Raw genomic sequence first — 13061 nt, forward strand, 5'->3', positions numbered from 1 at the left:
GATAGGTGTAAAACATGTTAGCCAGAGGTGAGGGTGCAGTGGAGATGTTCAGGCCAGGTTTAACGAAAAGGGGAGGGTGACCTGCTTGGGCTTGGTGGCATCCGCCCCAGGAAAGTTAAAGACCTCTTTTATATGGGAGAGGCAGGCTAGCCAGATCCTCAGATCCTCTGTGCCTTTGTCTCGCAGGAGGAGGAGGAGGGTAAAGGGTTTGTGTGTGGCTGCCTTGGGCCCCTCTACAGTTTCCCTCCTGTGTTCAGAGTGGCACACGTTGCTTGTACATTATGAAAATCCTGATTTGGTAGAAAGGAAACAAGGACAGGGGTGATATTTTATTCATTTTTTTTTTTTTTTTTTTTTGCAGTTTGTGGCAGGGGCTGAGTTTAAACCCACCACCTCCTCCGGCATATGGGGCCAGCACCCTACTCCTTTGAGCCACAGGTGCCGCCCTATATTTTATCTTTTTTTTATACTTAGGAAGTAGGTGAGGTATCTCTATATAGAATATACTTAGGGTGACCAGACGTCCCGATTTTGGCGGGACAGTCCCACTTTTCAACAATTTGTCCTGCGTCCCGCGGTGTTTTAAAAAAGTCCCGATTTTTAGAAAGAATGCACGAACGGGGTTGGAGAACAAGAAGGGAATATACGGTTTTCAGCCTCTATATGGCTATTTCACCAGAATATGAGTTTTATATTATTTTTGTTAATTTTATAATGTTAAACTGTAATAAATAATTGCTGAGAAGTGATTATCCAGAACTGCTTATCAAAGTTTGCCTTGTTGTCAGGCCCTGCCTTGTGCAGTCCCCTGCCCCGCGCCCCGGCTCTGCCCCGCTCTGCCCCCCCACCCCCCGCCTTGTTGCCCCACTTTACAGATGTTAGAATCTGGTCACCCTAAATATACTAAATAAATAGTTTAAAATAATAGTGATGTTTGTTTACTTAGGACTTAAAAGTACTAACAATGATTACTCAATTTTTTTTTTTTTTAAGATAGAGTTTCACTCTGTCTCCCTGGGTAGGGTGCCATGTGATGATCACAGCTCACAGCAACCTCCAACTCTTGGGCTGGAACAATTCTCTTGCCTCAGCTTCCTGAATAGCTGGGACTACAGGCACTGCCACCACACCCCACTACTCAGTTATTTTTAAACATACTGTTTTTCAGTTTATTGAGAGGTTAAATGTTGTGCTCATTGTCTTTTTATCCAGTAAGTTAATCACTTTAAGCAATCAAAACTAGATCGGACTTTTAAAATAAATAGTTGCTTGGCAACATGATAAACTGAAGTGTTTTTCCTACTGGTTAAAGTGAAATCTCTGTTGGAAGTGAATAAAAAATGCAAAATATTTGTCAACTATGATTCCAATTACATAAAAAACCGTATGAAGGTTATATGCCAGGGTGATCCAGAAAGTATCCAGTCATTGTTAATACTTTTCTTATGACATGGCTAGATACTTTCTGGATCACCTATGTGATACTATAAATACTAACAATTATATTATTATTGTTATTATTATTATATATGCATACTATAAATACTAACAATTTAGTGACAGAATTATGAGAGAATTTAACATATTTTTAAAATGCATTTCTTGGATGGTGCCCATAGCTCAATCAGCAAGGGCACTGGCCACATACACCTAGGGTGGCAGGTTTGACCCCAGCCGGGCCTGCTAAGCAACAATGACAACTGCAACAAAAACAACAACAAAAATAGCCAGGTGTTGTGGTGGACGCCTGTAGTCCCAGCTACTTGGGAGGCTGAGGCAAGAGAATCACTTAAGCCCAAGAGTTTGAGGTCACTGTGAGCTGTGATGCCATGGCACTCTATCCAGGGCAACAGCTTGAGAATCTGTCTCAAAAAAGAAAAAAATGCATTTCTTTTTTTGTTTGTTTGTTTGTTTGTTTTTGTTTTAGTTTTCCAAAGGGAGAGGAATTTAAGTCAATATTGTAGAGACAGGCGTTGGGCTGCTTTATGTAGGGTTTATGGTCTTTTGCATGGTGAGGACAAAGGTAAGGTGACCAGATTTTAACATTGGTAAAACAGGACACCATTGCGGGGGGTGGGGGGGTGGGGGGGTGTTCTTAATTAAAAATTTGGTCTATATGGAGCAACAAAAATTTTCATAGAACACAAAAATAGTATTGTAATATATATTTTTTTATTTCAATATAAGTACAATTTACAAATATAATACATTAAAAAAAATTATGTATAGGGTGGCACCTGTGCCTTGAAGGAGTAGGGGGCAGGTCCACCTGGGCGACCTTGCCTAGGAGGGGAGTAAGGAGTTTACATTAGCTTTTTCATTTCCAAATGAAGTTACATTAACCTCTTCATTCCCAAATGGAGTTACATTAACCTTTTATTGTATATTTCCTTCCCATTCACCTGCTGTTCCCTAGTTTGTCATGCATCCTTTCTAAAAATCGGGACTTTTTTAAAACACCACGGGACACGTGACAAATTGTTAAAAATCAGGACTGTCCTGCCAAAAGCAGGACATCTGGTCACCTTAGACAAAGGGGAACTGATAGAGTAAAAAGAAGCATACTGAACGAGATTAGTGGTATACCCCTCAGTTTATTAGAAAATGGCTTGTGGGAAAGGAGAGCATTCAGACAGAAGCAAGGCCATGGGAGCTCCCAAAGGTAAGAGTCCTCTCTACCCACCCCATAGGTGGTGGCTGTGGAATCAGGCCCTTGGAGGAGGTCCTACCTAAGAAGATAGGGCATCCAGCAGGTTTCATTCCTGATGGTCTAACAGCCTCCAGACCCTGCTCATGACACACCCTAACCACAACTGGCAGATTGTTACAGCTCAAAATGTCCCTCATTCCACTAACCAACAAAAGAGGGTACAATGAGATGCCTCCCTTCTCCCTGGTGGGTCTGCACCCACCTCCTTCCACACCCTGCCCTCGTGTATTCCTTCCACTCTCTCCTCTCCATGACCCCATTATTCTCCATTTATATGAAGTCCTAACATCAGTGAAACTAATCAACAGTCATTAAAAAACTAAATCAGTTGTTTCCTAGAGCAGGAATGGGTTTTGAGTAGAGAACACTGTGAAAAAACTATAAAATTATCACTCTTCTCCTTACCAGGATGGTCACAGTAGCTAGCTCCCTGCTTCAGTCCAGGCCCTCATCTATTTGTTCTCAACACAGCAGCCAAGTGTTCTATTCAGATGGAAATTTGATAATGTCACTGTTCTGATTCAAATCATCCCATGGCTCCCCCTCTAACTCTAAGTAAAAGCTAAATTCTTTCCAATAAGTTACATGGCTATATGGTAGTGATTTTCAACCACTGTGCTGCAAGAGGATCTTAGGTGTGCAGCAAAAATTTTTAAAGATCATTCATTAAATTATTTTCAAAAGAAGTCAAAGCATAGTACATATATTTTTCTAAACATTTTTTTTATCAACATAATTTAAGTGTGCCATGGAAGTTTAACCATAATAAGAGTGCCATGAGATTTAAAAAAGGCTGGAAAACACTGCTGTATGGAGCTAAGTCCCAAGCTTCTTCTAGAACTTTCCTTCCCATCACTGTCTCTGCCAATGGCTGCTCCACATCAGCTCACACACTATGTGTGTGTTTATTTTGTTATTGTTTCTCTTCTCCCACTGGAATGTAAACTCTTTGGTGTCAAAGGCTTTGATGGGGTAACTGCAGCCTCCCCACCACTGAAATCTTGCCTGGCCCTTAATTGACAGCCAGGAAATAGTTATTTGAATGGATTTTGGATGAATGTGATACAAGATAGTTCTAAGACCTGAATTGCTCTTTTCTGGACTTCTTGGTTTCAGATTGCAGCACACCAGTTGGGCTTCCCTAGTCTTGTTCAAGAGGAGGTTCTGGGGTCTGTGGATAAAGGGTTTATGCCACAGGGTGTGGGCTTCCAAGCTGCCCCACCAACAGGAGGCATAGCAGTGAGCACCTGCAGGCCCCTGGGGTAGCCAGGGAGCCCACACTGATTCTATGATAAAGCCTGTGAAAGCTCTTTGAAATGTTAAAGTGGTATGCAAATCTGAGACATAATTACTATTAAGGGAGGTTCTGCCATCCCACATCAATGGAGAAGCTCTAGAGAGTCCCTCTTCTAATTATGAGGGAAAGGTTTCCATCACAGTTGTGGGCTACTTTATGAAATTAAGTTCTAAGAAGTGGTTAACCAACGTCAGACCACAGTAAGTTTTATGCACACAAATGCACACACAGATACACATTTTAGTGTGTCTATATTAATTAGATATCTTACTCTGTATTTACATATGGAATTGGGAATTTTTTTAATGGTTAATTATTTGTAGCTATAATAGTTGGGAACTATGAAAGGGGATTTCTTCGAGGGAATTTCCTCAACTGGAAGTTAGCCAGGAAAGCAGAGGTAACACACAGTCTACTTTAAGCCAAAAACACTGTGTAACGCTTTATAAATCTGCTTAATCAAGCTCATATTTGTAAGGCTTGGTGCTAAATTCTAAGCCTCTGATTTCTTTCAGGGTAGTGGTTCTTCCTCTTTGGTAGATCAGGGCCCTGTTGAGAATCTGATTAAGAAAGAGAAGACCATAAACCACTGTAACTCTTCAGAAAATATACAAATGTTCTTTAAAAAATGAGATTCACATGTAATGCTCAAGGCTCCATAGACCTCTCCAAAGCCACTCATAAGTCTTTATTTTAGATGTAACAAAGGCATAACTGGATAATAGTAGCTAAGCCTCCCAGAACCCTGTGAGATTAAGACATTCTTCTCCTATTTTACAGATGAGCACACTGAGGCAGAGAGAGGTTAACCGTGAATCTGGACCTAGACAGCTAGTTTCCCACCTAACCGATGTAACCACCATACTAAATTGCCTCGAGATTAAACACAGGGCACAGAGCTAAAACTGAATCCAGATCAAGCTTCAAAACTAGCCTCCATGGGCGGGGCACAGTGGGTCATGCCTGTAATCCCAGCACTCTGGGAGGTGGAGGTGGGTGGATCGCCTGAGCTCATGGGTTCAAACCAGCCTAAGCCAGAGCGAGACTCCATCTCTACAAGTAGCCAAGCATTGTGGTGGGCACCTATACTCCCAGCTACTCCGGAGGCTGAAGCAAGAGGATCACTTGAGCCCAAGAGTTTGAGGTTGCTGTGAGTTATGACACCAGGCACTCTACCCAGGGTAACACAGTGAAACTCTGTCTCAAAAAAAAAAAAAAAACGTAGCCTCCTATTAAACATAGAATTACCATATGATCCAGCCATTTCACTTCTGGGTATGTATCCAAAATAATTGAAAGCAGGGTAACGGGGAGATATTTGTATACTGATGTTCTTAGTAGCATCATTTATAGTAGCCAAAAGGTGTAAATGACCCAAAAGTTCATTGACAGATAAAGGGATAAACAACATGTAGTATATATACTACGTACATGATGGAATAGTAAAGAAATAAAATTCTGCTGTATGCTGCAATATGAAGACCCGTGAAGAATTAAGTTAAGTGAAATAAGACTAACACGAAAGGATAAATATCATATGGTTCTGTTCATATGAGATACCCAGATCCAATTCAGAAACAGAGACAGAAAGTGATTACCAGGGGCTGGGGGTGGGGGAAGTGGGGAGTTAGTGTCTGGTCAGTACACAGTTTCATTATGGGATGATGAAAAGTTCTGGATAGTGCTCATAGCTGCACAACAATGTGAATATACTTAATGCCACAGAATTGTACCCTTAAACGTTTTTTATTAAAATTATAAGTTTTACATTATGTATATTTTACTCAAAAAAAAAAGTAGTCTAAGCCTGAGTCAGAAAGAATAGTGAAGAAAAGTTACTGACACAGAGGAATTTGGCCTCTCAGGAGGATTCAGAGGGATCCTACCCTTAAAAATGGTTAGAATGGGCCAGGCATGGTGGTTTCGCAATGGTTCGGGGGTATAATCCCAGCACCCTGGGATTGCCTGACCTCAGGAGTTCTGAGACCAGCCTGAGCAAGAGCGAGACCCTGTCTCTATAAATAGAAAAACTAGCCAAATGTTGTGGTGAGTGCCTCTACTCTCAGCTACTTGGGACAGAGGCAAGAGGATCACATGAACCCAGGAGTTTGAGGTTGCTGTGAGCTATGATGCCACAGCAGTGTAACCAGGGTCACTGAGTGAGTCTCTCTTTCTCAACAAAGAAAAAAAAAGGTTAGAATGGTATATTACATGTAATACATATTTTAACACAATCCTAACAAAGCAAAACTACCTTTTCCTAAAACCATACTACCTTCTTCGGAAAGAAATTCAAATTATACTCCAAACTGAAGCTCTTATATGGGCTTATAAAAAAAAAATTCAATTTTTTTCTCTTAGTTTGCTTATTTTGGCCATATTACATACATGACTGGTAGATTTACCTATCATAAATAAATTTAAATCACTGTTAGCAGGACATTTCAAAGTTTTAAAAATATATAATAAAATGTCTTTTAAAATAAAATATAATAAAACATTTTCCATAGCCATGGTAACATCCATAATGGATAATATCCATAATGTGTTATTATATTTTACAATAAAATATAGTATTATTTTATTTTATATTTATAAATTATAAATAAATAATTTATTTTAAAATAGAATATAATAAAACATTATCCATACCAATGATATGGATAAGGACTTGTTATTTCTTTTTCTTTTTTTTTGTAGTTTTTGGCCGGGGCTGGGTTTGAACCCACCACTTTCAGTATATGGGGCTGGTGCCTTACTCCTTTCAGGCAAAGGTGCCACCCAGGACCTTGTTATTTCTATAAATTTAAATTATTCCCAAACTTTGCCCTTCTCTACAAAAAAGGAAAATGCCTATATGAGATATTGCTTTTCATAAGTGTTACCAAGTAAGACATGTCTAATATTTTATTTATTGGTCAGTGTTGTGGTCTAGGTAGAGTATTAGTCCCTTCTGGAAGAAAGATGAGTTAATTATTGTAGCATTTCTCTTCTTGCCCTATATTTACTTTAATCATTGATTTTTTGTTATAAATTTTTCCGAGATACTTAAATGATAAGCTTGTTAATAAAGTTAGGTTAAAGAGAAAAAGGTATTAGATAATAGTAAATAATTTTATGTTATTTCCAGTTAGTAGCCTTATTGTCAACTGATTTAGAAGTAAGAATGAAGAGATTCCAGGCTCGAAAGGAAAACATTTTACTCTAGGGTGTTACTTCCTGTTCCTAACTAGGTGGTACTAGCCGTAATGAGCAGGTAGGCCTCATCCCAGCAAAGAGCTTATATTTTGAATGTATTCCCTTTCCCTTAACCTAAGCATATGCATATTCACACGAGTAGATTTCAGCACGTTGAAAGGAAGGGGTCAAAAAGGAGATGAATCCCTTATTAAATATGGCTTCTGATGCCTGATATTTTGGTATTTGTCATCCCGTTGAACAAAAGAAAAAGCACTCTCGGACGGGTGGGGTGGCCTGGCAGTGACCTCACGTTATCGAGCCATGGAGCCAGTGCTGCAGATGTATGTGCAGTACACATCTACTACCGTTTAATGATCCAGTCATGAGTTCATGGGCTCTTGGGTTGATTCCACGTAACATAGTGCTGGAAGTTGTAGCTTTTGGGTTTCTTAACTGCCTCACTGTGAAGTTGAAAGCCATCTGCAAAGGTTTGTAACTTCATATTACTTGGAAAGTAATAATTTCAAAAAAGAAACTAAATAGCCTATGCTTCCCATTTAACTAGCATACTGACCTTCCTAATTAGAAAACATGATCAGTTAAAAATTTGACAGCCTAAGGGAGAGGAACTTGTAGGAGCAGTGAGAAGTTTCAGCCTATGTTCTTGGGCATTAGGGTAAGAGCCACCAATGAGCATCTCAAGGAGTGGAAGAAGGGGGGCAGGGAGGTGGGTGAGGAGGTACCCCAACGCCCCCAGCAGATCAAACAAAGCAGCAGACCATTTATCTGGATATTTAAATGCACCTTCATACATGCACATATGTATTAAGTTTCTGCATGAGTTTTCATATGACAAAAGGATTTTTGTAGTGTAAACAAACAAACCAAAAACAAAGGTTGAAGACTACAGGACTGTGTCATGGAGTGTATGTCACTGATGGGCCGCAGATCACTCTAGGTGGCAGAGAGTGGACACTTATGTCTCAGAGTTTTCCTACACCGCACTCACCGCCAGGACTCTAGAATTACATGTTTACCAGATTCTCCAGAATGTATTAATTGACCCTCTCCAGTGCTATGAGAACTGTGTTACTCCCCTTTCTTTTCCTGTTGCCCATAGTTGTTCAAATTCCATACACATTAATTTGTTCTGAGCCCACCACTGGTGAGAATCTAGCCAGTTACTTCAGGCCCTTATCTCTGCCTAGCAATTCTGTGAGTGAAGTTTTAAAGCACCCTCTATTTCAAAGTCCAGGCTAATTACCTGGTGATTTATAGCTGGGCATGGGATTGTGAAGTCATCTGAAAAATGTCAGCCAAGTGTCAAGTGGAGGCCTACCTTCCTGTTGAACTTCCTTTGGTCAAATATCTAGTTGTTTGGCTTTTAGCTCTGTATAATCCATGAAATGGGAAAGGAGACACTGGGAACTTCCTCCGATATTGTACTTTCTAGAAGAAATGATAGCATCCGTGATGTATTGAAAATCCACCACACCTACTTTGAGTATCTGGAAAAACAATGGAATGAATTGCAATGTCTCCTTGATCTTTGCACTAATTCTGACTGAACAACAAAGCATCAGCCCACATTCTCTTCACCTACATTTAAACTTTACGAGGCCTTGGTAAAAATCTCTTTCATGCTTTAAGCCTAAAGCAATTACTGTTGAATTTTGTATTGCTGTTCACTATGACTAGCATCTCAGCTGTAAGTCACATTTATGATCTAGCAGAGATGTATTTTTCTAGCACACTCGGTGGTACTTTGCTGCGTAGGGTACTGGCAGGCCCATTTTGTAGTCCTTTGAACCCCAGTACTTTCTCTTTTATAAAAGTTATTATATATTCCCATAATTTATCCGATATACCCAGATGTGAATTCGTAATATAATAAATGAAACTATAACATAACATCTACCTTAATCAAATATTTGCAGTTTTGACCACAGCCTTGCAGCATAAAGATGAGTCAGAGCAGGCGGCTGGAACACTAATGCTGCAGAAACACCAGTGCAGGAATAGGTTTCTGCATCCTCAGTACTTGGGTGTCAGACAATAGCACATACTTCTGCAAGATAAATGAACCTGCCCCGTATGAAATGCCTGATAAGTAAAGAAATGTGAGAAGACATGTATAAAAATTCTATGAAATGAGCCCCCTACAAGGAAGAGAAGAACTATAGTAACATCAATCCACAGCAGGAAACCTTGCGATGCTGATTCTGAGAACAGAAGGATGCATGCAATTCTCAGGCCTTTTCTAGTTATAACTTTATACTTGTTTGATTTTTACAACATTCTCTTTCCCCACATTCTCCTCAGAGTATGATATGTCATGTGTTTCCTTTTGTATTTTAAATTCCATGCACATTAATTTGTTTTAAGAAAATGTTTGATAGTATAATATTATGAAATCACTGAGCTCATTAATTACACTATATGTTTTTTTTAATTTAATTTAATTTTTTTTAGAGACAGAGTCTTGCTTTGTCACCCTCGATAGAGTGACAAAGTAGTCCCAAGTAGCTGGGACTATAGGTGCCTGCCACAACGCCACTATTTCATATAGTTCCATTAAACAGGGTTGAGATTTGTTGCTTTCAGAAAGTAGCATTTGCAACTTCAAGGAAATGTAATTGAATAAATGGAAGTGGTGTGGGCCAGTAGGCTGGGTGCCTGAGCAGAGTGTTTCCACCTTTTCTGCGGTCAGCTTTTGAATACAGATCCACCCTCACGCAGCAGCTGTGTTCTTATATTCCTTAAAAAGGAATTTAAAAGGACTATAGGCAGGTCCTTAAATCTCCAAAACACAGAATAAAAATTGAACTTGAAGTTTGAAAAAGAAGAGTGGGCTGAGCATAGGCTGAATGTCTTTGAAAAGGTGATGCATCAGACAAGCCCAAATTGAGATTGTCTATAAAAGATTTGACCAATATTCCTCAAAACCCCATCAAGTTCAAAAACAAGGAAGATCTAAGAAACTCTAGCAACCAGAAGAAGCCTAAGAAGACGTGATAACTAAATGCATTGTGATACTTGTGGGTGAGGGAGTGTTGAGATCCTAGAACAGAAAAAGAATAATTAGGTACAAAATCAGAGAAATCTAGCTGGGCACTGTATCCAGTAGTTAGAGCGCTGGCCCTGCCGACCCAGGTGGTGAGTTCAAACCTTGCCTGAGCCTGATTAAGAGAAAAAAAAAAAGAAACTAAGAAAAATAGAACCCTTTAAAAAGTAAATAAATAAATTAGAGAAATCTGAATAGGTGTGGAGTTTAGGTAATAATGTGTCAATACTGGTTCTCTGGCAAATGCAATAGAGAAACGTAAGATGTTTGAACTGGAAACAATTATGTGTAGAATATACAGAAGTTCTTTGTACTATATTTCTGTAAATCTCAAACTATTCTAAAATACAATATTTATTTTTAAAATAACAAAAAAAAATCTACATCTGTCATCCTAGCACTCTGGGAGGCCAAGGTGGGTGGATTGCCTGAGCTCAGGAGTTTGAGACCAGCATGAGCAAGAGTGAGATCCTGTTTCAATTAAAATAGAAAAAGTAGCCAGGTGTTGTGCCAAGAGCCTATAGTCCCAGCTACTTGGGAGGCTGAGGCAAGAAGATCACTTGAGCCCTAGAGTTTAAGGTTGCTGTGAGCTACAACACCACAGCACTCTACTGCGGGCTCACAAAGTGAGACTCTGTCTCAAGACTTTTTTTCTTCATAAAGCTTTTTTGAGGTTTCATTGATGTGTAATAAATTGAACATATTAAAATATACAATGGGAAAAGTTTCGTCTACATCTGTGAAATCATCACCACAATGAAGAAAGTCAATCCACCAAATTCTTCACATGCTCTTTGAAACCACTTTATCCCCTGACCCTTGGCAACCACTGATTTGCTCACTGTCACTATAGGTAAATTTGTATTTTCTAGAACTTTATATAAATGGAGTCACACGGCAGGTGTCCTGTTAGGTCTGGCTTTCTTTCACTCAGCGTAATTGTTGTGAAACTCATCCACATTGTGAAATGCATCAATAGTTTATTCCTCTTTATTGGCCAATAGCATTCTATGGTGTGAATGTACCACTATTTGAGTTAATTGACACTGATGCTCATCTGAGGTATTGGGTGTGCTTTCAGTTTTTGAATAGTAAAGATAAAGCTATTCTAAACACTCGCATGCAAGCCTTTGTGTGGATGCGTGCTTTTATTTCTCTCAGGTAAGTACCTAGGATTTGGATGGCTGAATCTTACAGTTGTATGTTTAAGTTTTTAGTTAAGCACCAAACTGTCTTCCTTTTATGTTCCTACAAGAAATACACTAGAGGCTCGGCGCCTGTGGCTCAAGCGGCTAAGGTGCCAGCCACATACACCTAAGGTGGCGGGTGTGAATCCCCAGCCCGGGCCCACCAAACAACAGTGATGGCTGCAACCAAAAAATGGCCGAGCGTTGTGGTGGGCGCCTGTAGTCCCAGCTACTTGGGAGGCTGAGGCAGGAGACTCGCTTGAGCCCAGGAGTTGGAGGTTGCTGTGAGCTGTGATGCCATGGCACTCTACCCAGGGGGATAGCTTGAGGCTCTGTCTAAAAAAAAAAAAAGAAATACACTAGAATTCCATCTACTCCAAATACTGCCGCGCACTTGGACAAGGCAGTCATTTGAAGTTTAGCCATCTGAAATAACAGGTAGTGGTATCTTAATCGTCTTTTAATTTGCATTATCCTCATGATTAATGATATTGAACATTTTTATGTGCTAACAACTGTCCATATTTCTTCTTTGTTAAAGTGTCTATTCAAATTTTTTGCCTGATTTTCAATTGTGCCCTTTGTTTTCTTATGAATAAGTTTTGAGGGTTCTTTATATATTCTTTGTATTTCTAAATTTAAGTTTTTATCAGACATATGATTAGAAAATATTTCTCCCCATTCTGTAGCTTGTCTTACCTTTCATTTTCTTTTTCTTTTCTTTTTTTTTTTTTTTTTTTTGAGACAGAGTCTCAAGCTGTCACCCTGGGTAGAGTGCTTTGGCATCACAGCTCAGAGCAACCTCAAACTCTTAGACTTAAATGATTGATTCTCTTGCCTCAGCCTCCCAAGTAACTGGGACTACAGGCACCGACCAGAACACCCAGCTATTTTTTGGTTTGTAGTTGTCCTTGTTGTTTGGCGGGCCCAGACTGGATTCGAACCTGCCCACTCCAGTGTATGTGGCTAGTGCCCTAGCTGCTGAGCTACAGGTGCCAAGCCATCTTTTCATTCTCTTAAGGCTCTTTAGCTTTACTAGGGGTCAGGGACAGCTACATAGTTTGCGGGGCCCAGTGTAAAATGAAAATGTGGACTCTCTTGTTTGAAAATTTTTAAAAATGGTAAAATGACAACAGCAGAGCATGAAAACATGAGTTGGGACCTTCTAAGCCCAGGGCCCCTCCTGACTGTTCATCCATCCTGGAAGCTGGCCCCACAGTTTCCTGACTATGAGGAACCTCAGACAGACTGTGACACAGTGATCAGCCTCAGTTCTGAACTTCAGGTGTCATTCCACCTTACTGACCCAAACTACAAAATTCCTAGTTTCCTGGTTGGCTCAGGTGATACAAACTGTGTGCACAGGTGTGGGCACTCACATGGGTATCAGATACATGTAAACTGTGTGTACAGGTGTGCACAGTCACATGGGTATCAGATATATGTGTATGGACATATATGGACTGTGTCTCTGCGTATCTATTCCTGACATAAATGTATGTGCATGTATATATATGACATTTATGGATGAGTGTATTTCAAGAACCAAAATTTCGTAACAATATCTGCTTAATGAATACCCTGCTTTGCTAGTCTCCATCCCCAATCCTATTTCCCTAAATA

General features: G+C 39.8%; 1 protein-coding gene across 1 annotated transcript in view; it reads left to right on the plus strand.

The window, feature by feature from the left end:
• The window catches only part of ABCB5 (ATP binding cassette subfamily B member 5), a 114968-nt gene that overhangs the window by 33449 nt on the left and 68458 nt on the right, over nucleotides 1–13061 (plus strand). The gene's annotated exons all lie outside the window — the stretch shown is intronic.

Source organism: Otolemur garnettii, unplaced genomic scaffold (assembly GCF_000181295.1).
Source record: "Otolemur garnettii isolate 467f Iridium unplaced genomic scaffold, OtoGar3 scaffold00028, whole genome shotgun sequence".
Lineage (NCBI taxonomy): Eukaryota > Metazoa > Chordata > Mammalia > Primates > Galagidae > Otolemur > Otolemur garnettii.